The 26963-nt window shown below is 51.9% G+C and overlaps 1 long non-coding RNA gene across 2 annotated transcripts; it reads right to left on the bottom strand.

The window, feature by feature from the left end:
- Positions 1-599: 599 nt before the first annotated feature.
- On the bottom strand, positions 600-10237 carry LOC132537430 (uncharacterized). 2 transcript variants are annotated; one of them, XR_009548858.1, is made up of 4 exons: positions 10106-10237; positions 8678-8760; positions 8358-8447; positions 600-1125 (listed from the first exon to the last, which is right to left on the bottom strand). It is a non-coding gene; the product is annotated as an uncharacterized LOC132537430 (long non-coding RNA). The 2 variants fall into 2 exon arrangements; XR_009548857.1 differs by lacking the exon at positions 8358-8447 and having other exon boundaries at positions 8662-8760.
- Positions 10238-26963: the final 16726 nt, after the last annotated feature.

Below are 26963 nucleotides of genomic sequence, written 5' to 3' on the forward strand. Positions count from 1 at the left end.
GGGAAGGTGGCAACAGAGAGACAGACGGACAAAGAAACACCTGCATCCCTGCTTCATCACTATCAAGCTTTCCCCCTGCAGGTGGGAACCAGGGTCTTGAACCCGGGTCCTTGTGCACTGGAATGTGAGTGCTTAACCAGGTGCGCCACCACCACCACCACCCCCTCCCGTGCCTTTTTTAACCTTTAGACCAATGAGGGTCCAGGCAGTGAGCCTGCGAGAAGCACTGGCTTGTCTCTGGGCCCAACCTCCCGTCCCTGGGCACTGGCTGCCCCTCTTTGCCTGACGACACGCTGATGACCCACTGGCTGGCGCTGCCCAGGGCTCTGTAGACTCATGGGGGGGGGGTGATGTGTCGCGTGTGGCCGTCTCCCCACCCCGTGGGGTTTTATTATTAGTTGGCTCCCTTGGCACACAGAATCCATCCAAGATCCGCTCTCTGCTGCAGTTCCCGAGTGGCAAGATAAAGCCCCGATATTTCCCTCCGGAGACTCTGAACGCTGTCCTTTTCGTGCTGCTCCCTTCACTAGTCACCAAAATAAACGCGGAGAAACCACGTTCCTTCCGCTCGTGGCTTCTACAAGCCTGTGGTGCCTGAAATGACGGTGTTTGTTGGAGCAGCTGATGGTGTGTGACATGTGCATCCCCAACACGTCCCAGGAGTTTGCTCCCGGTGCTCTGTGAGGCAGAGGCTGGGGGTGACCCTGTGGTGGGGGCTGGGGGCAGGCCTGTCTGGTCTCGGCACAGGCAGAGTGAGAGGTCACAGGCCAAGTCTTTTTATTTTATTTTATTTTGTTTTACTAGTGACTTAATGACAATTGACAAGATAGTGGGATAAGACGGGTATAATTCCACACAGTTCCCATCATCCCGTCTCCTCCACTGGAAGCTTCCCTGTTCTTCATCCCTCTGGGAGCATGGGCCCAAATTCTTTATGGGGAGCAGAAGGTGGGAGGTCTGGCTTCTGTCATTGCTTCTCCGCTGGACATGGGTGTTGGCAGGTGGATCCACACCCCCAGCCTGTGTCTGTCTGTCCCTATTGGGGCAGGGCTCTGGGGAGGGGAGGCTCCAGGACACATGGGTGAGGGCGTCTGCCCAGGGAGGTCAGGGTGGCGTCGTGGCAGTCTGCAACTTGGTGGCCTAATGGTGGTGAGATATGAGTCAGGACAAAGTGTTTAATAAACAGGAACCCAAAGGTAGGAACAGAGAAGATGAAACGAAGGGTCTTTGTGTGGGAAGAAGCTAGGGAGTCTATTTTAGGGATATTCCAAGGGGCCCATGACTTTACTAGTTTTTGCCTGAGCCTGACAGCTTACATGCAGGTGGACCAAAGCTATTGTCTGGGGAGATGGTGTCAGAGTTGGAAAGATGGACTAGAAATCTGGATCAGGGCAGAGTAGCTCCCAAATATAGAAAGAGAGTTTAAATACTGCTAACTATTAACTCCACTGATCTGAACTCTTTCTGTTTATCTATTTTTATTTACTCCTTTCTATTTATTTATTTATTTATTTGGGAATTAATGTTTTACATTCAACAGTAAATACAATAGTTTGTACATGCATAACATTCCCCAGTTTCCTATATAACAACACAACCCCCACTAGGTCCTCTACCATCCTTTATGGACCTGTACTCTCCCCACCCACTCCAGAGTCTTTTACTTTGGTGCAATATGTCAAATCTATTTCAGGTTCTACTTGTGTTTTCTTTTCTGACCTTGATTTTCAACTTCTTCCTGAGAGTGAGATCATCCCATATTCATCCCTCTGTTTCTGACTTATTTCACTTAACATGAATTTTTCAAGGTCCATCCAAGATTGAGTGAAAACGGTGAAGTCACCATTTTTTTACAGCTGAGTAGTATTCCATTGTGTATATAGACCACAACTTGCTCAGCCACTCATCTGTTGTTGGACACCTGGGTTGCTTCCAGGTTTTTGCTATTACACATTGTGCTGCCAAGAACATATGTGTACACAGATCTTTTTGGATGGGTGTGTTGGGTTCCTTAGGATCTATCCCCAGGAGAGGAATTGCAGGGTCATAGGGTAGGTCCATTTCTAGCCTTCTGAGAGTTCTCCAGACTGTTCTCCACAGAGGTTGGACCAATTGACATTCCTACCAGCAGTGTAGGAGGGTTCCTTTGACCCCACACCCTCTCCAGCATTTGCTGTTGTTACCTTTTCTGATGTGTGACATTCTCACAGGAGTGAAGTGGTATCTTATTGTTGTCTTTATTTGCATTTCTCTGACAATCAGAGACTTGGAGCATTTTTTCATGTGTTTCTCGGCCTTTTGGATCTCTTCTGTGGTGAATATTCTATCCAAGTCCTCCCCCCATTTTTGGATGGGGTTATTTGTTGTCTTGTTGTTGAGTTTGGCAAGCTCTTTATATATGTTGGTTATTAGTCTCTTGTCTGATGTATGGCATGTAAAGATCTTCTCCCATTCTGTGAGGGGTCTCTTGGTTTGGGTAGTGGTTTCTTTTGCTGTACAGAAGCTTTTTAATTTGATGTAGTCCCATAGGTTTATACTTGCCTTAGTCTTCTTTGTAATTGGATTCGTTTCATTGAAGATGTCTTTGAAATTTATGTGGAAAAGAGTTCTGCCAATATTTTCTTCTAAGTATCTGATAGTTTGTGGTCTAACATCCAAGTCCTTGATCCACTTGGAATTTACTTTTGTATTTGGTGAAATACAGTGATTCATTTTCATTCTTCTGCATGTTTCAAGCCATTGTTTCCAACACCATTTGTTGAAGAGACTCTGCTTTCCCCATGTAATAGTCTGAGCCCCTTTGTCAAAGATTAGATGTCCATAGGTGTGGGGCCTCACTTCTGGGCTCTCAATTCTATTCCACTGGTCAGTATGTCTATTCATGTTCCAGTACCAAGCAGTTTTGATGACAATGGCCCTATAATGCAGTTTGAAATCTGGGAGTATGATGCCTCCGGTTCTGTTCTTTTTTTCTCAAGATTGTTTTGGCAATTCTAGGTCTTTTCTGGTTCCAGATAAACATTTGTAGCATTTGTTCTATTCTCCTAAAAAATGTGCTTGGGATCTTGATGGGGATAGCATTAAATTTGTAGATGGCTCTGGGTAGTATATTCATTTTGATGATGTTAATTCTTCCAACCCATGAACATGGAATATCTTTCCACTTCTTTGTGTCTTTTTCAATTTCCTTGAGTAGTGACTCATAATTTTCAGTATACAAGTCTTTCACTTCTTTGGTTAGGTTTACTCCTAGATATTTTATAGTTTTTGTTGCTATAGTAAAAGGAATTGATTTCTGGATTTCAATTTCTTCTAGTTTAGTGTTTGCATAGAGGAATGCCATTGATTTTTTAATGTTAATTTTATAGTCTGACACATTACTGTATTGCCTGATGATTTCCAAAAGCTTCTTGCTGGAGTCCTTAGGTTTTTTTGTGTATACTATCATGTCATCTGCAAATAAGGAGAGTTTGACTTCTTCCCTTCCAATCTGTATCCCTTGAATTCCTTGCTCCTGCCTGATTGCTATGGCAAGAACTTCCAACACTATGTTGAATAGTAATGGTGATAGTGGGCAGCCCTGTCTAGTACCTGATCTGAGTGGAAATGCTTCCAGTTTTTCACCATTGAGTATGATGTTGGCTGTAGGTTTGCTATATATAGACTCCACTATCTTCAGGAATTTTCCATCTATTCCCATTTTTGTAGTGTTTTGATCATAAAGGGATGTTGTATTTTGTCAAAGGCTTTCTCTGCATCTATTGATATGACCATGTGGTTTTTGGTCTTGCTTTTGTTGATGTGGTGGATCACATTGATTGATTTACGTATATTAAACCAACCTTGCATGCCTGGGATAAACCCCACTTGGTCATGATGAACAATCTTTTTGATATACTGCGGTATCCGGTTGGCTAGAATTTTGTTCAATATTTTCGCATCTATGTTCATCAGAGATATTGGTCTGTAGTTTTCTTTTTTGGTTGTGTCCCTGTCTGCTTTTGGTATCAGGGTGATGTTGGCTTCATAGAAGCTGGCAGGGAGTATTCCAGTGTCTTCAATCTTCTGGAAGACTTTTAAAAGTAGAGGTATTAGTTCTTCTTTGAAGGTTTTGTAGAATTCATTTGTAAAACCATCAGGTCCAGGACTTTTATTTTGGGGGAGATTTTTGATAACTGTTTCAATTTCATTAGCTGTGATGGGCCTGTTCATGTTATCCACTTCCTCTTTACTTAGTTTTGGAAGTTGGTAGGTATCTAGGAAATCGTCCATTTCTTCCAGGTTCTCTAGCTTGGTGGCATATAGTTGTTCATAGAAGCCTCGCATGATATGTTGAATTTCTGTGATGTCTGTTGTGATATCTCCTCTTTCATTTACTATCCGATTTATTTGGGTCTTTTCCCTTTTTTGTTTTGTGAGTCTGGCTAAAGGTTTGTCGATTTTGTTCACTCTTTTGAAGAACCAACTTTTACTTTTGTTGATCTTTTGTAAGGTTTTCTTATTCTCAATGTTATTTATTTCTGCCCTAACTTTAGTGATTTCTGTCCTTCTGGTTGCTTTAGGGTTCCTTTGTTCTTCTTCTTCTAGGTCTTTAAGATGTGCAATCAGGCTGTTTATTTGTGCTTTTTCTTGTTTCCTAATGTGTGCTTGTATGGCTGTGAACTTCCCTCTCAGTACTGCCTTAGTTGTGTCCCAAATATTTTGATAGCTTGTGTCTTCATTTTCATTGGACTCTCAAAACATTGTGATTTCTTCCTTGATTTCCTCTTTGACCCAGAAGTTGTTAAGAAGTGTACTGTTGAGCTTCCATGTTTTGGGACTGTTACTAATCTTTTGTTGATTTTTAAGTGTTAGTTTAATTCTACTGTGGTCTGAGAAGATGCTTGGGATGATTTCAGTGCTCTTGGATTGGCTGATGCTGTCTTTTTGGCCTAACATATGGTCTATCCTTGAAAATGACCCATGTGGATTTGAGTAAAATGTGTATTCCAGTTTCTTGGGATAAATGACTCTGAAAATGTCCAATAGTTCTAGTTTATCTATCTCCTCATTTAGCTCCCTTATGTCTTTATTGATTTTTTTGCCTGAACGATTTGTCAAGTTGAGAGAGTGGGGTGTTGAAGTCCCCTACTATGACTGTGTTGCTCTTGATATATTGCTGTAGCTCTTTCAGTAGACGTTTGATGTATTTAGATGACTTCTCATTGGGTGCATAGATGTTACTCCTTTTATTTCTATTGTTGTTTTAATAGTGATTGACAAGATCATAAGGTCATAGGAGTCACCACCAGATTTCTGTGCCCCACCCAGCAGTAGGCACCTTAGCTCTCCAAGGTCAGAGAGGTCAGTGAGTATTCCTCCTTCAGGTGAGCACACATCAGTCTCTGGTTCCACACAGGAAGGAAGCTGCCCGGCAGCTTTCCTCCAGCTCCTTACAAGTCAGTAAGAAGAACGGCCTCCAGTTTCATCTGCTTCATGCAGAGGACACAGTAGCATCTCTCTTGACTGCTGAGTAGTACTCCACTGAGTCTGTCCTGTGACTTCTTTATCCACTCACTGTCCCTGGGCTTTTAAGCTGCTTCCATGTCTTGCTGTGTGAAGGTCCAGCCATGGTCACGGGGGAGCACATGTCCCTTGGGATCAGGGTCTTCACGCCTTCTGGATAAAAGCCTAGGAGTGGGGTTGCCGGGCCACATGCATGTCATCTGAACTTGGTGCTCCCCTCACTGTTCTCCGCGTGGGGGCCCGTCTGCTCCCTCACCAGCAGCGCCTAGAGTGACGTTCTCTCCTCGCGGGTCTGCTCTGCGTGCCCGCCCCCACCGCAGTGACTACCATAGTTCTCACAGATCCCCAAGGACGGCTTGCCCTCTGCAAGCTGAGGGATTTCCGTTCTCCAGGCTCATGAGCGCGGCGGCCTGGCGGCTGTGCTGCTCCTTGCTGGCTCCGCTGAGCACAGTCCCTCCAGCCTGGGCTGCAAAGCAGAATTCTGTGGGGTGTATGGTCCAGGCCTTCTTTATTTTGTTTATGTATTTTCTTTTAATATTGTCTTTATTTATTGGATAGAGACAGCCAGAAATCAAGAGGGAGGGGGGTGATAGAGAGGGAGAGAGACAGAGACAGAGAGACACCTGCAGCCCTACTTCACCACTCATAAAGCTTTCCCCTTGCAGGTGGGGACTGGGGCTCAAACCCGGGTTCTTGCACATTGTAATAGATGTGCTTAACCAGGTGCGCCACCATCCGGCCCCTATTTTGTTTATGTATTTTCTTAATTAATCTTTTATACCAGAGCACTGATCAGTCTGTTTATGGTGATGTAGGGGATTGAACCTGGGACTTTGGAGCCTCAGGCATGAAGACTCTTTGCATGACCACTATGCTGTCTACCCCACCTTATTTACTTATTTATTTATCTTTGTCACACCCTATTTATTTTTGTTGTCACCAGGGGTGACACTGGGGCTCGGTGACTGTACTATATATCTACCACTCATGATGAACATTTTTTTCTTTCCTTTTCCTTTTACTTGATAGAACAGAGAAGCACTGAGAGGTGAGAGGGAGGCAGAGAAAGGGAAACACTGCAGACTGGCACTTCACTCATGAAGCACCTCCCTGCAGGTGGGAGCCGGCCTACCTGAGCCTCAGCCTGGACAGACATGGGGCTGCAGCCTCCCTCCCTCCCCCTCTGCTCGGCTGTGTCTGGGCAAGGTGCCCCTGGCCCACACGGGAGCCCATGCAAAGGGGAAGCTCCCTAGTGGAGGGGCACCTAGATGGGGCACCTTTGTGTCTGTCTGTCTGTCTCTCTAATCCCATTCTCGGGAGAAAAAAGGTGTCTGCCAGAAGTGATGGGACCGTGTGGTCACAGTCCTGGTGAAGAAAGAGCCAGGCAGAAAGTGAGAGAGAGAGAGAGAGAGAGAGAGAGTCAGTGAGCGAGCGATCAAGCCTGGGGACACAGCACAGGTTCTGCAAGACCCTCTCCTGCCTGAGGCTGTGAGGCCCCAGGTTCAATCCCCAGCACCACCATCAGCCAGAGCTGAGCAGAGCTCTGGCCTTTCTCTCTGTGTATCTCTCTCATTAAAATAAATGAAACCTGGAAGTCAGGCGGTAGTGCAGTGGGTTAAGCGCAGGTGGCGCAAAGCACAAGGACCATAATAAGGATCCTGGTTCGAGCCCCTGGCTCCCCACCTGCAGGGGAGTCGCTTCACAGGCGGTGAAGCAGGTCTGCAGGTGTCTGTCTTTCTCTCCCCCTCTCTGTCTTCCCCTCCTCTCTCCATTTCTCTCTGTCCTATCCAACAATGATGACATCAATAATAACTACAACAATAAAACAACAAGGGCAACAAAAGGGAATAAATAAATTAAATATAAAAAATAATAAACTAAATGAAACCTTTGAAAAGTGAAGTGAAGTGAATCTTAGAAAGTCACATGCGCGCGTGTGTGTGCGTGTGAGTGTGTGTGCGCGTGAAAGACCAGCTACCCGCAGGCCTTCCATGGAGACGCTGGGTCCTCGCGGCTGAGCTGAGGGCTGTGCCAGGCCGGCCTTGGGCTCCGGGGCACTGCACTCATGCTGCCCAGAGTCACGGTGCCCCCGGCCTCTGCCTGTGTGTCAGATGCCCACAAGCACCATCTGCTCGAGCAGTCTGTGGGCTCCTGTGGCACTCGGCAGAAGCTTCCAGGGAAAGCACTGGGCTCCCGGCAGCCGCCCTGCACACATCCTGTGCAGAGAAAGGAGGCCACGGACCCGACACACTCTTCCCTCGTGTGAGCTGCTGGGACCATGACGCCTGGGACCAGACACCTGCTGGAGTCAGCCTGCTATAGCTGCGGACACTCAGGCGGTCACGCTGGAAACTGCTGCGTTTTTAGGCATCTTCTTTCTTTCTTTTTTTGTCTCTCTTTCTTTTTAAATATTTATTTATTTATTTATTCCCTTTTGTTGCCCTTGTTTTATTGCTGTAGTTATTACTGTTGTTGTTGATGTCATCGTTGTTGGATAGGACAGAGAGAAATGGAGAGAGGAGGGAAAGACAGAGAGAAAGACAGACACCCGCAGACCTGCTTCACCACCTGTGAAGCGACTCCCCTGCAGGTGGGGAGCCGGGGGCTCGAGCTGGAATCATTACGCCGGTCCTTGTGCTTTGCGCCACCTGCGCTCAACCCGCTGCGCTACCGCCCGACTCATTCTCTCGCTCTCTCTCTCTCTCTCCCTCTCTCTCCCTTTCTAATAGGGTTTTTATTGCTAAAACTCAGGCCCAGAAGGGGTGTGTCTCAGTCACCAATCAAATTTGGAGGCTGTGTCTCTGAGCTGTCCTGAGAGTCACTCCCACGGCCCCTTTCTATCCTCAAGCCACACCTGTCTGCACTCACCTGTGGCTTGGTGAGTTTCTGAAAAGATCCTGGGCATAATTAGTTGAGTTTTCAGGTGATTCTCTTTGCTTTTCCTAGTTGATGAGAGGGAGAAAACGCGGCTGCTGCTACCCCAGAGCCAGCTTCCGGAAGCCCCTGCCATCAGAGAGATGACACTGTGTCCTTTGGGACAAAATGTGTGGAACCAGAGGTGATGGCGCTTGGTGGACTAAGTCAAGAGAGGAAAGACTGCCAGTCGGCCTCACTGTCTGTGGGACCCGAGGACTGACCCACATGGATTGAACATACAAAGAATCAAGCAAACCGTCTAAAATGAGTGGCCAAGCAGGGCTGCAGGTATCTCTCTGTCTCTCCATCACTGCTCCCCCTCTTGATCTCTGGCTGTCCCTATCCAATAATATATAAAGATCTTAAAAACATTTTTACAGCCTGACCCCAGTCCTGTCTAACATCCAAGGACCAGGTATTTAGGATGAACTAACTCCAAGGAGGGAGACCCTCTGTTGACAGCAAGGACACCGACCTAGCCTGGCGACTCACAAGAGGCCAGACAGACATGGATCTAGAAAGAGTGATGGAGGCAGAGTTCAGAAAACTCATTATGAAATCAATTCAATAACTCTGTGATCATCTTACCAAAGAACTACAAAGTACAGAACTCCAGACAGACCTGCAGGGCCCGGAGTACCCTTTGAATGTAGTGCAGGCTGAGGGGAGAGGCCTCAGAGTAGACTAGATGGGGAGGAGAGAACGTCAACACTGGGAGGCACCCACCACAACCACACGCTCCGAGAAGACAGGTTCAGGAAAAAGGAAGCACTTCGCTATTTTTGGCCTCCAGGGTTATCGCTGGGGCTCTGTGCCTGAACTATGAATCCACTGCTCCTGGAGGCCATTTTTTTTTTTTAAAGTACTGAGAGAGGGATCTTATAACATACTATATAGAATGGTTAAACCAACAAGGAGAAATACTGGAGAAATGAACCAGGACCAGAGTCCAGCTCAAAGCCCCCAATGGTTGAAGCACAAACTGGTGAGGTCAACATCCAAACCTGGGTCCTTGTACAAGGCCACAAGTGCTCAGCTGGGAGCATCAGTGCTGGCCCTATAGACACATTTTAAAAATAGAGAAATGTGGGGCCAGGTGGTGGCGCACCTGGTTGAACAGACACAGACACGATACAATGTGCAAGGACCTGGGTTCGAGCCCCTGGTCCCCATCTTTGGGGGGAAAGCTTTGCTAGTGGTGAAGCAGGGCTGCAGGTTTCTCTCTCTCCCCCAACCTCTCGATTTCTGGCTGTCTCTACCTAATAAAGATAATAAAAAGTTTAAATAAAATAAGTACATAAAAAGAGACAAGTGCTACTCTGTAAACCACAGGACCCACAGCCAGCACCCATGACCGCAGTCAGAAGCCTGAGGCCTCAGGCAGCTCCCCATGAGGCTTTGCTGCACAAGGGTGTTTCCAATCCCTGACCTGCCTGCCTGTTCCCTGCCTGTCCCCGCTGGCCGCTGGCCGTCAGCTCTGGGCAGCTCCTGGTTGGGCTTGGCGGATGGGAGGTGCCCGAGGGAAACGGGGTGGGAGAGCTAGTGGGTGTTGATTCCCAGGGCCCAGCAGACTCATGGCTCCTGGTGTCCCGCCCCCGCCCGCCCCCCGCCCAGCCCCCACCGCTCCACCTCTGGCCATGGGCGGCTTCAGCACCTCCCCACCTGGCCCTGCCCCTGGGCACACCTTCAGTCAACAGCCCCTCCCATCCTGCCCCATGAATCAGCCCTTGGGGAGGGACGTCAGCTTCCTGGAGGGCTGGGTGACAGCTGCTCCGGCATCCTGTCCGGTCCCTGCCCTGCAGCCAGCCGTCCCTCTGCATCTCCATCTTCCTGTGTTAGCTGGGGGTCTGCAGCAGCCCAGCCCGGCCCACTTGGGAGGATTCTGTCAGAGCTAGTGAGTCAACAGGGAGAATGTGACTATGACCCTGTCGTTAGAACGGTGACTGTGATGTGTTCTCCCAGCCCATCCTCCCCCTGACACCCCCTCTCCCGCCTGTCCTCCCCCCACACCCCCTCTCCTGTCCTCCCCCCTACTCCCCCTCTCCCATCCATCCTCCCCCCCACACCCCCTCTCCTGCCTGTCCTCCCCCCACGCCCCCTCTCCTGGTCCTCTCCCCTGATGCCCCCTCTCCCACCTGTCCTCCCCCCTGACACCCCCTCTCCCGCCCCCCCCACGCCCCCTCTCCCGCCCCTCCAATGCCCCCTCTCCCGGCTCATCCTCCTCTTCTCTCTGGCCCTGTAGCTGTGGTTCAGTCTCTGGCCCAGGACAGAGCAGTGGCCCTTTGTCACCAAAGCCGGTGCAGCTGCAAGACGGAGCTCTGACCAGTCAGGTCCCAGAGTGGCAGCCCCACATTCTGGCAAGTGAGCTGAGCGGCCCGGCTGGCGCTCCGTGCCCCGCTCTTGCCCACCGGGCTGGGCTGTGCCGGGAGGGAGCCGTGCCCCCGGAGCTGGAAGGAGACGTGAGGACACGTGCGAGGCGGGGCCTGGGGTCGCCCCAGAGTGGAGAGGGATGGTGGGCCCACTCGGGGTTCAGCTTCCAGGCTTCTGAAAGAGGAGCTTTGGTCTCTCAGCCTTGGGTGCTCACCGGGGTCCTGCCCAGGGCAGCCCTCCCCAAGACGGGGACACCAGCACGAGCACGGCCAGGCAGCTGGCACGCGGCTCAGGACCCACTGCCCCCAGCTGGCCACACAGCAGTGGTGTCCCAGCAGACATGGGAGGGAGCTTGGGAGGCAGTCGTGTTCTGCTGTGCTGAGCAGAAGCCTGTGTGCAGCAGGCCATGCCCCTGTGCCTGCCTCCTCCCCCCCTCCCTCCCTCCTTCCTTTCTTTCTTGTCACCTGGGTTATTGCTGGGGCTCAGTGCTTGCACAATGAACCCACCCCTTTCTGTGTCCATTTTTTCTTAAAAAATTTTAAGTCAAAAAAGGTTTTAATTTGAAGGGACTGAGAGGAATTGAGAGGGGGAGGAGAAAGAGGGAATGAGCGAGAGAGAGAGAGAGAGAGAGAGAGAGAGGGGGGGAAAGAAGGAGGGGGGAGAAAGAGGGAGAGAGAGAGGAATAAAGGGAGAGAGAGGGAGGAGGGGAGAGGGAGAGAGAGTGAAAAAGAGAGAGGGAAAGAGAGAGAGAGGGAGTGAGGGAGAGGGAGAAAGAGAGGAAGAAAGGGAGAGAGAGTAAGAGAGAGGGAGAGACAGAAAGGGATAGAGGGAGAGAGAGCGAGTGAGGGAGAGAGAGGGAGAGAGTGTGAGGGAGAGGGAAAAACAGAAAGGGAGAGAGGGAGAGAGAGAGAGAAAAAGAGAGAGGGAGAGAGAGGGAGAAAGAAGGAGGGGGAGAGAGGGAGGGAGAGAGAGGGGGAGAGAGGGAAAGAGGGGGGAGAGGGAGAGAAGGAGAGGGAGAGAGAGTGAGGGAGACGGAGATAGAGAGGGAAGGAGAGAGAGGGAGAGAGAAAGAGAGATTCCCCCTGCTGCTCCCCATAAAGAATTTGGGTCCATGCTCCCAGAGGGGAGAAATGTCAGGGGAAGATGCCCAGAGGGCTCTGAACTCTGACTCCATCAGGACCCCGAGAGAGGAGGGAAAAGGGAGGGGTGTTTAGATGTAGTAACAGGTGTAGGTGTGACTTGGGAAGGAAGAGGAGATGGGGCCATGGGAGGAAGAAAGAAGCAATATAAACAAATACAGACAGTTGTAGAAATAACAGTCAATCCCTATCAGCAGCCTTGGGGGGACTGCTGCAGCTCCGGACAGAGGGGCTGCGGACACAGAGCTCTGGGGGGTGGGAACAGTGTGGGCTTGCTCCCCCGTTATCTTGAGGTTTTGTAAATCAACATTCAATCACTAATAAAATGAAAAAGAATGGAAGAGAAGGAGGGAGGGGGAGGCAGGAAGGAAAGGGGGAAGGAATGCAGGTGGTGGGGAGAATGGGCTCTGGGCAGGCGTAGGGTGGCAGCTACCAGCCCAGCCGGCACAGCCCAGGGGAGGGTCTCACAATGGCCCCGAGCGTGTGCCTGTTTGGCAGGACAACGCCTGGCGCACGCCCGCAGTCTCTCCTCAGGGGCCTTCCAGAGGCGTCCAGGCCTGAGCCAAGTGCGGACTCTCAACCGGTGCCTGGGTGAGAAAGAAAAGGCCGCACGTTTGGCCAGAAGACAACGTGGAGAAAAAAGCAGTGCTATCGAGCAAAGATTCAGATGCCTGCTCAGCATGTCTGAAACGGTGAACTGTGTAAACGATATAAAAACAACTCCTGTGGCCCACTGCCCGCCGGCGATATCCGGGGGCCCGTACCCAGGGCCCCGCCAACTGAGTTCACACAGTCCCAGTGTTTTTCCAAGTCTATTTATAACCACCCACATATTCACACGCAAAAAAAAAAATGCAGTGGGCATTCAATGTACTTTTTAAGTGACTAGAATGTTCTGAATGTATCAGGTCACAGCACGTGAGGGCCGTGAATGGCCGCGATTAGCCTCAGTTGCTGGAGGAGGGGTTAATCCCTGTAACAGGATCCTTTGGGAATTCAGAAGTATGAAAACAACTTCTTCATTTCCTTTTTAAAAATGTGAGTCATTCCAGCAGAACTTCAGGGAACACCAGCCCTCGCCGCTGGCCCCAGGAAGCTTGGGGGGTCGGGTCCTGGGATAAACACAAGTGAGCAGAGCCTCAGCAGCACTGCTGACAGGGCGGGCTAGGGCTAGGTCCCCAGCAGCGGTGGGTGTCCGTCCACGTGGCCCCCCAGCCTCCATTCTTCCCAGAGGTGGCTGACTTCCCCCCTCGCACTTTCCTGCATGGTCCGCGGTGACCCCAGGACAGTGCGACCTCGCAGCCCTCAGGCGTCTGCACAACTCTCTCCCCCAATGTAGGGCCTCCCCACCAGGCCCCAAATGCAGAATGAAACTTGGCTCTGCTCCTCCTCCCCTCCCCTCCCTTCTTTTCTTCTCCTCCCTTTTCCTCTTTTAACTCATTATTCACGTGGGTGGGGCAGGCATCCCTCTGGCACATGGGATGAGAGAGGTGAGCCCAGGACTTCACGCTCAGACTCCAGCCCTCCAGCCCTGTGGCGTCAGCTCAGGACACAGGCTTGCCCTCCCACCTCCGCTCTGCTCTGACCTAGCCCGGTGTGCTTCACCTCTCCCTGGGCGCGTGATTGGCTCAAGGTGACCATCGTAAGATCACAACTGGGCCAATCAGAGAGAAGACCGAGACCTTGGCTAGGAGGCTGGGGAGATAGCATAATGGTTAAGCAAGAGACTCTCCTGCCTGAAGCTCTGAGGCCACAGGCTCAGTTCCCAGCACCACCGTCAACCAGAGCTGTGAGGGGCTCTGGGGAAGATAATAGTAATAATAACAATAGTAGAGTGGTCGGGGAGATGGCACAATGGACCATGAGGTCCTGAGTTCAATCCCCGGCAGCACATGTCTGGTTCTTTCGCTCTCTCTCTTCTCATGAATAAACTCTTTAAAAATAATAATAGTCGTAGTAATAATAGAGAGACAGCATAATGTTTCTGCAAACAGACTCTCCTGCCTGAGGCTCTGAGGTCCCAGGTTCCATCCCCAGCACCACCAGCAGCCAGAGCTCAGCAGGGCTCTGGTCTCTCTCTCTTGGTCTCTTCTAGCTCTCTCATTGAAAGAGCTGAATATCTTTTTGAATCATCTTTTTAGAAATTTATTTATTGGAGACAGCTGGAAATCGAGAGGGAAGGGGGTGTTAGGGAGAGAAACAGAGACACCTGCAGCCCTGTTTCACCACTCACAAGGCTTTTCTCGGCAGGTGGGGACTGGGGCCTCGAGCCTGGGTCCTTGTGCCCTGTACTCTAATGCGTGTGCTCAACCAGGTGCACCACCACCTGGCCGCTAATAAAATAGTTTGTAAAAAGACTTTGATTAGGAAAACTAAAATAAGAACTCTCCTCTTTTTGTCGGGTATAAAGGAAGACATTTCACAGCTGCTGAAAGCTATTTTATAACCTCTTCAGAAATTCTCTTTTCAAAACAGGGAATACAGGGAGTCGGGCGGTAGCGCAGCGGGTTAAGTGCACGTGGCGCGAAGCGCAAGGATGGGCGAAAGGATCCCTGTTCAAATCCCCAGGCTCCCCACCTGCAGGGGAGTCACTTCACAGGCAGTGACGCAGGTCTGCAGGTGTCTTTCTCTCCCCCTCTGTCTTCCTCTCCTCTCCCCATTTCTCTCTGTCCTATCCAACTACAGTAACAACAACAATAATAATAACCACAACAAAGATAAAAAAAAAAAACAAGGGCAACATAAGGGGGAAAAATGGTCTCCAGGAGCAGTGGATTCGTGGTGCAGGCACCGAGCCCCGGCAATAACCCTGGAGGCAAAAAAATACAAAATAAAACATGAAGCATGAAGCCCTTAGTTCCATCCCTGGCAGCACATGGTCAGAGTGATGTTCTGGTTTTCTTTCCCCCCTCGCGTTAATGAATAAATCCTTAAAAATGAAAAGTAAACAAAAACTTTTAAAAAAACAGGGAATACAGAAGGTGGACAAAGAGTAAAAAGTCTCTGAGTAAACAGAATATTCCTTACCTAAGGCCATTTTTTATTCTTGAATTTTTGCTCCCTGAGGGAAAATAAATTTCCATCATTGCTAAAGTCAGTTTGAGTATTTTTTTAAAAATTCCAACCAAATATGCATCATCTCTAAAGCAGGATGGACATCCTGGAGTCGGTGACCTACAGCCTAAAAATGTGAGAGTGAGTAACATTCAGACCCATGAGATGAGAGGATGTCAGATGCTTCCGGAATGGGCTAGGCCTCACTCCAACTGACCCAGCCTGACGAGTTTGGGCAGGTTATGGTGAATCCTTAGGGAACTTACTTGTCTTAGCGCTCAGGTGACTCAGGTCTGTATGTGCCGGGAGGAGTGTTTCCTGCTGTCACATACCTGGCAGGCACCAGGGTTCATTCAGTCTGTTGGGTTCACCGAGAGGGTCAGGGGTCACGCCTGGGCGGATGTGGGCCGAGGCCAGAGAGCTCTGGCGAGAAGGCAATGCCTGACTGGGCTTCCTGGGGCTGTGAGAACATATTCCCACAGACGGGCACGGGCGAGGGCTTGGCTGCCTCTTGGCCTGGAGTCTGAGGTCTGCGCGGAGCCGTCTGCGGTCACGGTCACGGTCGCGCTCCCTCTGCCTGTGCTGTGCGCAGGGCTGCTGCTGCCTCTTCCGCCTTCGCCTTCGCAGGCCCTGGCAGCTCCGTCCTGGGCCGGGCCGTCCCTGCCTCCTCTCGCCCGCCCCGCGCAGCTTCCCCTCTTCCAGACACAGCGGTCACTGAATCTAGAGCTGTCCTGAGCAGAGACAATGTCGCTTTGAGACGCTTTTTTAGATTTCTTTCTTTATGAACGAGCGAGCACAGAGCCGGCCAGAGTGGAGCTGGTTGAGGCCTCGCACACCCGGGCCCACAGCTGTGGCCACTATGGCATCCATCCGAGAGCGAGCCGGGATTTCCTTTTTTCCTTCTGTTTGTTTATGTAGTTGGGGCTTGGTGCCTGCGCTGTGGACTCACCACTCCCAGTGGCCACCATCCTTTCCTCTTCCTCCCCTTTTGCTTTTCACTTGACAGGACAGAGGGACTGAGAGGGGAGGGGGAGGGAGGGAGCGAGGAAGAGAATTTCTAAGGAGATCTGCTCTGAAAATGTGTTTGTTTTTTTAAGTGTAAGCTTGAAACCCTTGTTTCTGGACACTGTTGTCCTTGAGAAGAACAAGTAAGGAAAAAAACAAAGCAGGAGGAGGGACAAGCTACACAGGCTTCATGTCCTTATGGGGCAGGCTTGGCGCAGAGAAGAACTCCTCTGCTTAGAAGAGAATCTTTAGTTTTTTTCTTTGGTTACACAATTTTAAAAAATGTTTTATTATTTTATACTTATTCATTTATTTTTATCTTTTATTGTATTTATAAAAAGGAAACACTGACAAAACCATAGGATAAGAGGGGTACAACTTCACACAATTCCCACCCCAAGAACTCCGTGTCCCATCCCCTCCCCTGACAGCTTTCCTATTCTTTATCCCTCTGGGAGCATGGACCCAGGGTCATTGTGGGATGCAGAAGGTGGAAGGTCTGGCTTCTGTAATTGCTTCCCCGATGAACATGGGTGTTGACAGGTGGATCCAAACTCCCAGTCTGCCTCTCTCTTTTCCTAGTGGGGCAGGGCTCTGGGGAAGCAGAGCTCCAGGACACATTGGTGGGGTCGTCTGCCCAGAGAAGTCAGGCTGGCATCATGGTAGCATCAGGAACCTGGTGGCTGAAAAGAGTTAACACACAAAGCCAAACAAATTGTTGACTAATCATGAACCCAAGGCTGGAATAGTGCAGATGAAGAGTTGGAGGGTGGGGGGAGGGTCTCTGTTCTCTAGATAGCTAGTAGGCATATTTTAGTTATATTCCAAAGGACCTGTGTCTGTACTAGTTTTTTTTGTTTGTTTGTTTTCTCCTGAGCCTGAAATCTGATCTGCAGGTGGATCCAGGTTATTGTCTGGGGAAATGACATCATGGCTGGGAAAAGGACCAGAAAGCTGGATCAGGGAAGAGAGTAGTTCCCTATATGGGAAAGGGGTGTAAATATTGTTGACTGTAAACCCCATGGATTTGATGTGATCTGGGGCCCATATTCAGCTTAGGAGCCTGTGTGACCTCTGCATCCTGTAGATCTGAGCTCACATTCTGTGGTCATGAGTAGGAACATTCCAAGCTGCCTCAATATCAGGACCCATCTTCCTCAGGTGGAGCATAGAGTATATTGTTCAGCCTCCCTTCGGAGGATGGAACATTCTCTACCATTGTTGATCCACATTGAGGGCAAGGCCCTATGGGGGCCCACAAAAGGGTCTATTGTGTTGTTCCTGATAGAGATGGCCAGTGACAGTGGAGAGAGGGATCTGTTAGAGGTCTAGGCCCATCATGTCTGTGTGGGAATCTCAGGACTCCCTGACTAGGGCCCCAGCTGATGGAGTGGCCTGGTGGTGACTGAAGAGTCATCATTAAAGTCTGCCAGTCTCTTGCCCTTAGTCAGCTTTTGCAGTCCTTGCTTTGATAAGGTTAGCTTGGGAGTGAGTGTGGGAAGTGTGTAATAGGAGGTAGGTGAGGAGGGGATCTAAGTATAAGTAAAAACTATTTCATTATGAACGTTTTACTGACTCACTGCAGACTACTGTGTACTTGCATCTTCTGGTCCCAACCTAATCCACACGATGGCCACCTCAGCAAGCTTCACTTCAGACTGTCCAGAGACGTCAGGTGTGGAATGTCAACCCTTCAGCCTCATTACTCGGGTGAGACCTTTCCTTTCATAGGATTCTCTAATTCCATTCCAGGTGGTTCACATCCTAACAAGATCCTAAAACCTAGACATAGACCAGACCCTGTGAGATAGGGCACACATCCATAAGTTAGGGGAAAATATATACCTGAAAGCAAAAGTGCACAATAGTCTGTAGTGAGTCAGTATTTTTTATTTATTGCTGGATAGAGACAGAGAGAAATTGAGAGGAGAGGGGGAGACAGAGAAGGAGAGAGACAGAGACACCTACAGTCCAGCTTCAGCACTCATGAAGCTTCCCCCTGCAGGTGGGGGCTGGGGGCTTGAACCCGGGTCCTTGAGCACTGGAATGTGTTCTCCGCTGCTGGCCCTGCCACAGATTAGCCGGCAGGGCACTGAGATACTGTGGCCCCAGGCTAAACCTAGGATTTCTCTGTGATTCTACACCTGTGATTTTTCTGAGCTCTGCAGGTGAACTGGATCTACTGCCTCTGTGCCTGGCACTCAGTGCCCATTTCCAGTTTCGTGTCGAGATAGCTGTGCTTCTCCATGTGTTCACTAACAGGCTTCTAGTCCCACAGATGCTACTTTTCTGGGCGACTCAAGACTGGCTAGTTGAAAAAGAAATCACCTGAGTCCTGACCACCTGGTAGGAGCTTTCCAAACGGGCTACTCACCTTTGCAGAGAGTCCAGGGAATAAAGTGGTGACTAGAGTCACAGAGTAGGGGGCAAGGGGAGAGCCGCCGACCTCATTGTGGGGGTGCCCCAGGACCTGTACCCCCCAGGTGGGGAAGCCTACACCTGCCTAGGGCTGCCTGCACTCCCAGAATTCACACAGCACTGTAAGCCAGGGGCAGGCCACTATTTAATCGTTAACTTTATTTCAAACCAAATAAACATGCACCACCCCCAGACTCAGTGATTCTCAATGAGCCTCAAGACTTGTTCTCACTGTGGGGGGCTGAGCTCCTGGGGCTCACGGTGTCCACACACACACACACACACACACACACACACACACACACACACACGGCACGGGGTTTCCTTGCTCCCCTGCCAGGGCCTGCGGGGAACCCTGGTGAGGACACATTCTCTGGGACCCTGAAGGCAGCAGAGAGGGAGCTGGGAGGTACTTTCTCCTGCTCCAGGTGCCAGAGGGTCAGAGCCGGCCCCTGGGTGGGGTGTGTGCCCTGTCAGGCGGCACAGTGCTGCTCTGAGCCCAGAGTCACACGGGCAACGTTATGGCTCCAGAGTGCTCCATGCCATGGCGTCTCTGTCTCTGCCTCACCCCAGCAGAATGCAGCAGTGGCCCAGAGTAGTGAGAATGATTGCACACTGTAACGCCCCACACTACCAAAAAAAAAAATGCATGTTGTAAAAATGTCCTGTTAGTTTAATAGCAGCCTTGTGGGCATGTAAGAACCACCATCTGCTACTGCCCCCAATTTCAGGAAAGCTACCAGCGACCAGTAATGTTTCCCCACAGTTAACCGCAGGGCACTGTTTCCTCTCGCAGGGTTACAACGGCACTTCGGCTGGTCTCTGGGATGTGGTGGGACCCTGGCGTGTACCTCGCTCACCGTGGGCCACAGGGAGCCAAGCACAGCCACAGGGCGTTGGGTCCCTGGCTCACGTGGGAGCACTATGCACAGCATCAGGGGAGCTTCGTGACTGGTGGAGGGGTGCTATCGCTTCTGTTTCTATCTGAAATTAAAAGGGGGAAAAGTCTGTGAGTGGGGAGACGGCACAGTGGTTCTGCAAAAGACCTTCATGCCTGAGGCTCTGAGGTCTCAGGTTCAATCCCTGGAGCCACCATCGGCCAGGCATGAGCTCTGGTCTGTCTCTCTCTCCACCTCCTCTCTCATCCAGATCTGTCTCATTAAAATAAGAAAATTTAAGAAAATGTGCTTTGTAATATTTATTTTTTAGCTTTTATTTATTTTGGATAGAGATAGAAACTGAGAGGGGAGGAGACAGAGAGACAGACACCTGCAGCCCTGCTTCACCACTCATGAAGCTTTTGCCCTGCAGGCAGGGACCAGGCGCTTGAGCCCAAGTCCTTGAACACTGAAACGTGTGCGCTCAGCCACCTGGCCCCCTGAAAATGTTAAAATAGAAAATTTCAGTCAAAAGTACACAGGGAACAGAGGACGATGTGGGCCCCTAGGCCTGGCACCCTCCCCACCCAGCCAGCAGCCTTTGAGGGCAGCCATGCCCCATCTTGCCCACCAGCCCCAAGCAGACCCAGTTGCTGTGTTTCTTTTTTTCTTTTTATTTATTCCCTTTTGTTGCCCTTGTTGTTTTATTATTATAGTTACTATTGTTGTTGTTGGATAGGACAGACAGAATGGAGAGAGGAGGGGAAGACAGAGAGGAGGAGAGAAAGACAGACAAATGCCTGTGAAGCGACTTCCCTGCAGGTGGGGAGTCGGGGGCTCGAACCAGGATCCTTACGCCGGTCCTTGTGCTTTGTGCCACATGCGCTTAACCAGCTGTACTACCACTGGACTCCCACCTGCTGTGTTTCTTTCCTGAGTGCTAGGAGCCTTCAGAGGGGTGTTACAGAGAAAAGCACCAGGCAGACCGGGGCCGGCTTCCTGCATCAGGGCTCCTGGGTGCAGCCTGGTTCAAGCAGGAAGGACAGCCAGGTGTTCACAACAGGGAGGGGAGGTGGTGAATCACGCCACATCCCCAGACCTGCTCTCACAGGCCAGCAAGCATCGGCTTTCAGGCAAAACCTCTCCCCTCTGCTCTTTCTGAGGAAGGGGAGGGGAAGAAGAAGAACCCCATCCTGCCCTTGTACCTGGGCCCTGCTGGGGTACGGCTGGAATGGGGACAGTGGTCGAGTGGACGTCGGGGTCACCCTGCGTGGCTGGAGTCGGAACCTCAGCCAAGTGTCGCATCCACACGTGCAGCCCCCAGCGGCCCCCAGAGACACGTGGCAGGTGAGGTGAGCTGTCACTCTCCAAGCGTCTCATCCACACGTGCGGCCCACGGTGGCCCCCGGAGACACGCGGCAGGTGAGCTGTCACTCTCCAAGCGTCTCATCCACACGTGCGGCCCACGGTGGCCCCCGGAGACACGCGGCAGGTGAGCTGTCACTCTCCAAGCGTCTCATCCACACGTGCGGCCCACGGTGGCCACCAGAGACATGTGGCAGGTGAGCTGTCACTCTCCAAGCGTCTCATCCACACGTGCGGCCCACGGTGGCCCCCAGAGACATGTGGCAGGTGAGCTGTCACTCTCCAAGCGTCTCATCCACACGTGCGGCCCACGGCAGTCCCCCGGATACACGCGGCAGGTGAGCTGTCACTCTCCAAGCGTCTCATCCATACGTGCGGCCCACAGTGGCCCCCAGAGACATGTGGCAGTGAGCTGTCACTCTCCAAGCGTCTCATCCACACGTGCGGCCCACAGCAGTCCCCAGAGACACGCAGCAGGTGAGCTGTCACTCTCCAAGCGTCTCATCCACACGTGCGGCCCACGGCAGTCCCCAGAGACACGCGGCAGGTGAGCTGTCACTCTCCAAGCGTCTCATCCACACGTGCGGCCCACGGTGGCCCCCAGAGACATGTGGCAGGTGAGCTGTCACTCTCCAAGCGTCTCATCCACACGTGCGGCCCACGGTGGCCCCCGGGAGACACGCGGCAGGTGAGCTGTCACTCTCCAAGCGTCTCATCCATACATGCGGCCCACGGCGGCCCCCAGAGACATGTGGCAGGTGAGCTGTCACCCTCCGGCAAAGCGAGACCAGAGAAGTAGTGGTGGCCCGAGCAGAACGTGCCCCATGGGCTGTGGATGGTGTGTTGTGGACCCAGCCCACCATGCGGTCAGACCTGTGCTCTCTGGGCTGTGCGGACCCCACCCGACCACTGGACGCTGGGACTCAGGCGCTGTCGCTGTCTCGCAGGACGTCCTGGGTGTTCCTGAGTGTGGCTGAGCCCTTCCGACCAGTTTCCAGACCGGCTCTGACACGTGCTGCCGGCGCCCCCTGCAGGCCAGGATGCTCACTCCAGGGGTGACTCCTGTCTCCCACAGGTGGGCCCTTCATCTGCTGGGAGCAGCTGTCCTGGGAAAGCACCTAGAACTGAGCCCAACAAACACACGCACACGCCAGGGGGGGCCAGGGGGGCGTTGGGGGACCCAGGGGGGAGTCAGGGGGAGTGGGGGGGGAGGCAGGGGGAGACAGGGGGGCAGGGGAGTCAGGGGGAGACGGGGGGGGGAGGCAGGGGGAGCCCGGGGGAATCAGGGGGGCCAGAGGAGCCGAGGGGCAGGGGGAGCCAGGGGTGCGTCAGGGGGGCCAGGGGGAAACAGGGGGGGCAGGGGAGTCAGGGGGAGCTGGGGGGGAGACAGGGGGGCAGGGGAGTCAGGGGGAGCTGGGGGGGCAGGGGTCCAGGGGGAGTCAGGGGGAGCCGGGGGGGCCAGGGGGAGCCAGAAGAAGCTGGGGGGGAGGGGGATCTGGGGGTGGCAGGAGGAGCCGGGGGGTGGCCAGGGGGTGGCCAGGGGGAGCCAGGAGGAGTCGGGGGAGCTGGGGGAGGCAGGGGGATCCAGGGGGAGCCGGGGGGGGGCCAGGGGACCTGGGGAGCCACGGAGCCAACCACAGATCCTGTGCTCTGCACACAAAGCTTTTCTAGAACTCTTTTTAATTTTTAAAACCTTTATTTGACAGAGACAGCCAGAAATTAAATGAGTTAAAGTTTTAAAATTATCTTACTGGATAGAGATTGACAGAACTAGAGAGGGAAGGGGGATAGAGAGAGACCCCTGCAGCCCTGCTCCACCACTTGTGAAGCTTTCCTCCTGCAGGTGGGGGCCGGGGGCTCGAACCCAGGTCCTTGAACACTGCAACATGTGCGCTCAACCTGGTGCGCCACACCTGGCCCTGTGAGCTCCACCACAGCTGAAACTGCCTTTGTGACGGCCGCTCCCCGAGAGCTGACACCGCCGCACCTCCCCTCGTGTAACATCCACGCTCCCAGCGCTTGTGACACTGGCGGCCATGAGCGCAGTGCGGTCCAGCAGCAGTGAGGTGGTTCAGGTGGGCAGAGCAGAGTTCAGGAGACAGAACTAGGGGGCAAGAGCCACGCCGTGAGCAGAGCTCATCACAGAAGATCCCTCTGGCAGGGCAATGGTTTTCAAGCTTCACTCTGGGGCAGGAAGAGCACAATGGTTATGCAGAGACCACCACGCCCAGGCTCCTAAGTGCCAGGTTCAACTCCCTTTACCACCATGAGCAGGAGTGAGCTGAGCAGGACCCTCGCCTCTCTTCTCTACCTCTCCTTTTCTGTCTCCCTCCTTTCCCTCTCATCTTTTCCTTTCTCCCCCCTTCGTGTGTGTGCAGGGAGGAGCAGCCCTCTGTGAGCAGAGTGAGCAGCGCTACGGCAGGAACACGGCGTGTGTGTGTGTGTGTGTGTGTGTGTGTGTGTGCGCGTGTGTGCAGGGAGGAGCAGCACTCTGTGAGCAGTGAGCAGTGCTACTGCAGGAACACGGCGTGTGTGTGTGTGTGTGTGTGTGTGTGTGTGTGTGTGTGTGTGTGCAGGGAGGAGCAGCACTCCGTGTGCAGGGTGAGTCTGGCCGGGGACAGGGCTCTGTGCAAAGCTGTGACACAAGGTGACAGGTCGGCTTCTCTTCCAGGTCTTGACTGACCACCTTGATTCTCATGGGTAAAGTGACAGGTCCGGCTGGTCACTGAGGCCCCTTGGCTAGGTCACTGTGAAACGGCGCGAGCATCCTGTCAGAGACTCGAGAGCACTGGCAGCTTCACTCGCTGGGTCAGAACTGGGAAGGGCTCTGCAGTCACTGCTGTTGCTGTTTAGGAACTGGGGGTGTCCACACGAAGACCCCCAATTTCATCTTCTCTGTTCCCACTTTGGGTTCCCGGTTATTGAACACTGTCCTGCGATACCTTGCCGCCTTTCAGCCACCAGGTTACAGATGCCACCATGATGTCACCCTGACCTCCCTGGGCAGACCCCCTCACCCATGTGTCCTGGAGCCTCCCCTCCCCAGAGCCCTGCCCCACTAGGGAAAGACAGACACAGGCTGGGGGTGTGGATCCACCTGCCAACACCCATGCTCAGTGGAGAAGCAATGACAGAAGCCAGAACCCACACCTTCCGCTCCCCATAAAATCTTTGGTCCACACTCCCAGAGGGGGAGAAATGTCAGGGGAAGATGACCAGAGGGCTCTGAACTCCAACTCCATCAGGACCCGGAGAGAGGAGAAAGGGAGGGACACTCGAAAGTAGCAATAGTGTAGCTGTGACTCAGAAAGGAAGAGAAGGCAAAACTATAGAAAAAAATGGGCAAATGTATAAAAATATAGACAGGTAGTTACAGAAACAATAGTTAACTTCTATCTGTGACCTTGGGGGAACTTGTGTAGTTTCCAGTGGAGGGGATGGGGACATAGAACTCTGGTGGTGGGAATGATGTGGAATTATACCCATGTTATTTTTTAATTCTGTAAATCACTAAAAAAATAAAATTAAAAAAAACTTGAGCTGCATATTTTCACAAGTTGTTGGATACTTGGCATATTTTTCAGTGTGAGCTAAGCAAAACTCCTGTATTTCTAACATTGACGTTCTAAACTTGCCGTCACAGGTTATTTTAGGTGAGCTTAAAATATCCACGTCACATTCTCAAACTGAGTATCAAAATTAAAATCCCAGATTTCTAGAGTCAAGGTCTAAGTTGTCACCCCAGATACAGTTCTCACACAATATCCCAGTGACACTTCTGGTTTCATCACTCAGCTAGATGAAACTTCCTCGTGAATCCAAAGCCAGACTCGGGAAGCAACCCAGTGCTCCCTCCGCTCAGACTGCTGCTTCTCACTGGGCGTCAATGTCACATGCTTGCTTGCACTCGGACACAGTTCATCAAGGACGAAATGACTGACCAGCAGTGAGGAGACGGCACTAGGTCGTATGGTAGCCACAATTTGAGTTACTATCTGCCCCAGTTTCTGAAGAGTTGTCCGACAATTAAGAGACTTGCTCATGGTGACAGTATGAACTGAAAACATTACTGTTTTTTATTTCTTTTTTTTTAACAGCAACTTTTCTTTCTTTTAGATTTATATTCTAGTGATTATTATTTATTCCCTTTTGTTGCTCTTGTTTTTTATTGTTGTTGTTACTGATGCCATTTGTTGTTGGATAGGACAGAGAGAAATGGAGAGAGGAGGGGAAGACAGATACCTGCAGACCTGTTTCACCGCCTGTGACGCGACTCCCCTGCAGGTGGGGAGCCGGGGGCTCGAACTGGGATCCTTATTATGGTCCTTGTGCTTTGCGCCACCTGCACTTAACCCGCTGCACTACTGCCCGACTCCCAAAAATTACTGTTTTTTTTTTGCCTCCAGTGTTATCACTGGGGTTTGGCGCCTGCATTATAAAACCACCACTCCATTTTTCACATTCCACCCCCCTACTTTTATTTGACAGGAGAGAAATTGAGAGGGAAGAGAAGACAGAGAGGGAGAGAGACAGAGAGACACCTGCAGACTGCAAACCTACTTCACCACTCGTGAAGCCTCCCCCCTGCAGGTGGGGAGCTGGGGCTCCACTCTGCTCACAGCCCTGTGGGACGACTCAGCCCAGACCCACGCCAACACTCTTGTCCCCATATCTCAGGCGGTGCCAACAGTCGGAGGGAGACACCACCTTTTAGACGTCACTCCTGTTACTCTAAAGACAGGACGTAGCTCTTGTCGCCTTGGTTTCTGGTTAGAGAACAGGCTGGGGGATACTCTGTCCTCAGCCCACAGCAGGGACTACGGAGAGGAGGCAGGTGGCACTGGGCCGAGGCAGCCACAGATACCAGTGTAGTGAGGGCGGTGCAGGCGGTGAGGGCAGGGCTTTGCAGCAGGGTGGAGAACGCCTCCTGGAATGCACCATCCCAACCTCCGCCTGGCCAGCACGTGCTCAGGGTCAGAGCAATTTGGGGTCAGAGACCAGGAGAATGACTGACCCTTACAGTCACAGGCCTTCTGGAGGCTGGCTCTGGGGTAGCAGAAGCCGTGTCTACTCTCTGGATCAAGTAGGAAAAGCAACGAGAATTACCTGAAAACTCAACAAAAATAAGCAAATCTCTTCAAACTCAGCAAGCCACAGGTGAGTACAGACAGGTGTGGCCCCTGGACAGAATGGGGGTGAGGGAGCGGCTCTCAGGACTGAAAGGCCTCAGGGGTGGCTGTTGCCAGACTGGGAGAGTGACAGCTGGGACGCCACTTCCTGGTCTGAGTTAAACACTGTGAAAGAAAGGAAGGAAGGAAGGAAGGAAGGAAGGAAGGGAGGGAGGGAAGAAAAGGAGGAATGGAGGTAAGGAAGGGAGGAAGAGAAAGGAGGGAGGGAGAAAAGGAAGGGAGGGAGAGAGGGAAGGAAGGGAGGGAGGGGAGGGAGGGAGGGTGGGAAGGAAGGGAGGGAGGGGAGGGAGGGAGGGTGGGAAGGAAGGGAAGGAGGGAGGGAAGGGAGGGAGGGAAGGGAGGGTGGAAAGGAAGGGAGGGAGGTAGGGAAGGGGGGGAGGGAGAGAAGGAACGGAGGAAGGAAGGGAGGGAGGAAGGGAGGGAGGAAGGGAGGGAGGAAGGGAGGGAAGATGGGAAGGAAGGGAGGGAGGGAAGGGAGGAAGGGAGGGAGAGGAGGAAGGGAGGGAGAGGAGGAAGGGAGGGAAGGGAGGAAGGGAGGGAGGAAGGAGAAGAGGAAGGGAGGGAAGGGAGGGAAGGAGGAAGGGAGGGAGGAAGTCACCTAAGCCACAGGTGAGTACAGACACGTGGCTTGTGGATGGAAGGGCTGAGGGAGTGACTCCCAGGACCAGGAACTGCAGGCAGCAGAGCACACCTGTGGCTGGGACACAGCACTTCCAGGTCCAAGTTTCGGCAGCAAAAATACTGTTATAAGAAAAAAAAAATCACCTAAATATTTATCAGTTTTCCACTGAGTCTCCACTGCTGTTGCCCCATGGAGGCTGGCACAGCAACAAGAGCCCCTGTGCTGGCTGACATCAGGGGCACAGAACCAGCAGGTGACTCAGGATAAACTTTCCCTCCCCCACCAAGATATATAAATGGGGAAATCAGACGCCTCAGCAACAGCATCTCCTGCTGCACCACAGCAAGACCCACACCGAATGAGGAGACAGAAACATAGACAGCAGTGACAGAAACCCTGAAGGACCAGTCAGGCACAGACCTAGAAAAAGCCAAGAGACAGGGTGCAGACAACTCGTCAGGAAATCAACTCAAGAAACTAAACATTTGGCAATCCTGCTAAC

The sequence above is a fragment of the Erinaceus europaeus genome, chromosome 3 (genome assembly GCF_950295315.1).
Source record: "Erinaceus europaeus chromosome 3, mEriEur2.1, whole genome shotgun sequence".
NCBI classification, from domain to species: domain Eukaryota; kingdom Metazoa; phylum Chordata; class Mammalia; order Eulipotyphla; family Erinaceidae; genus Erinaceus; species Erinaceus europaeus.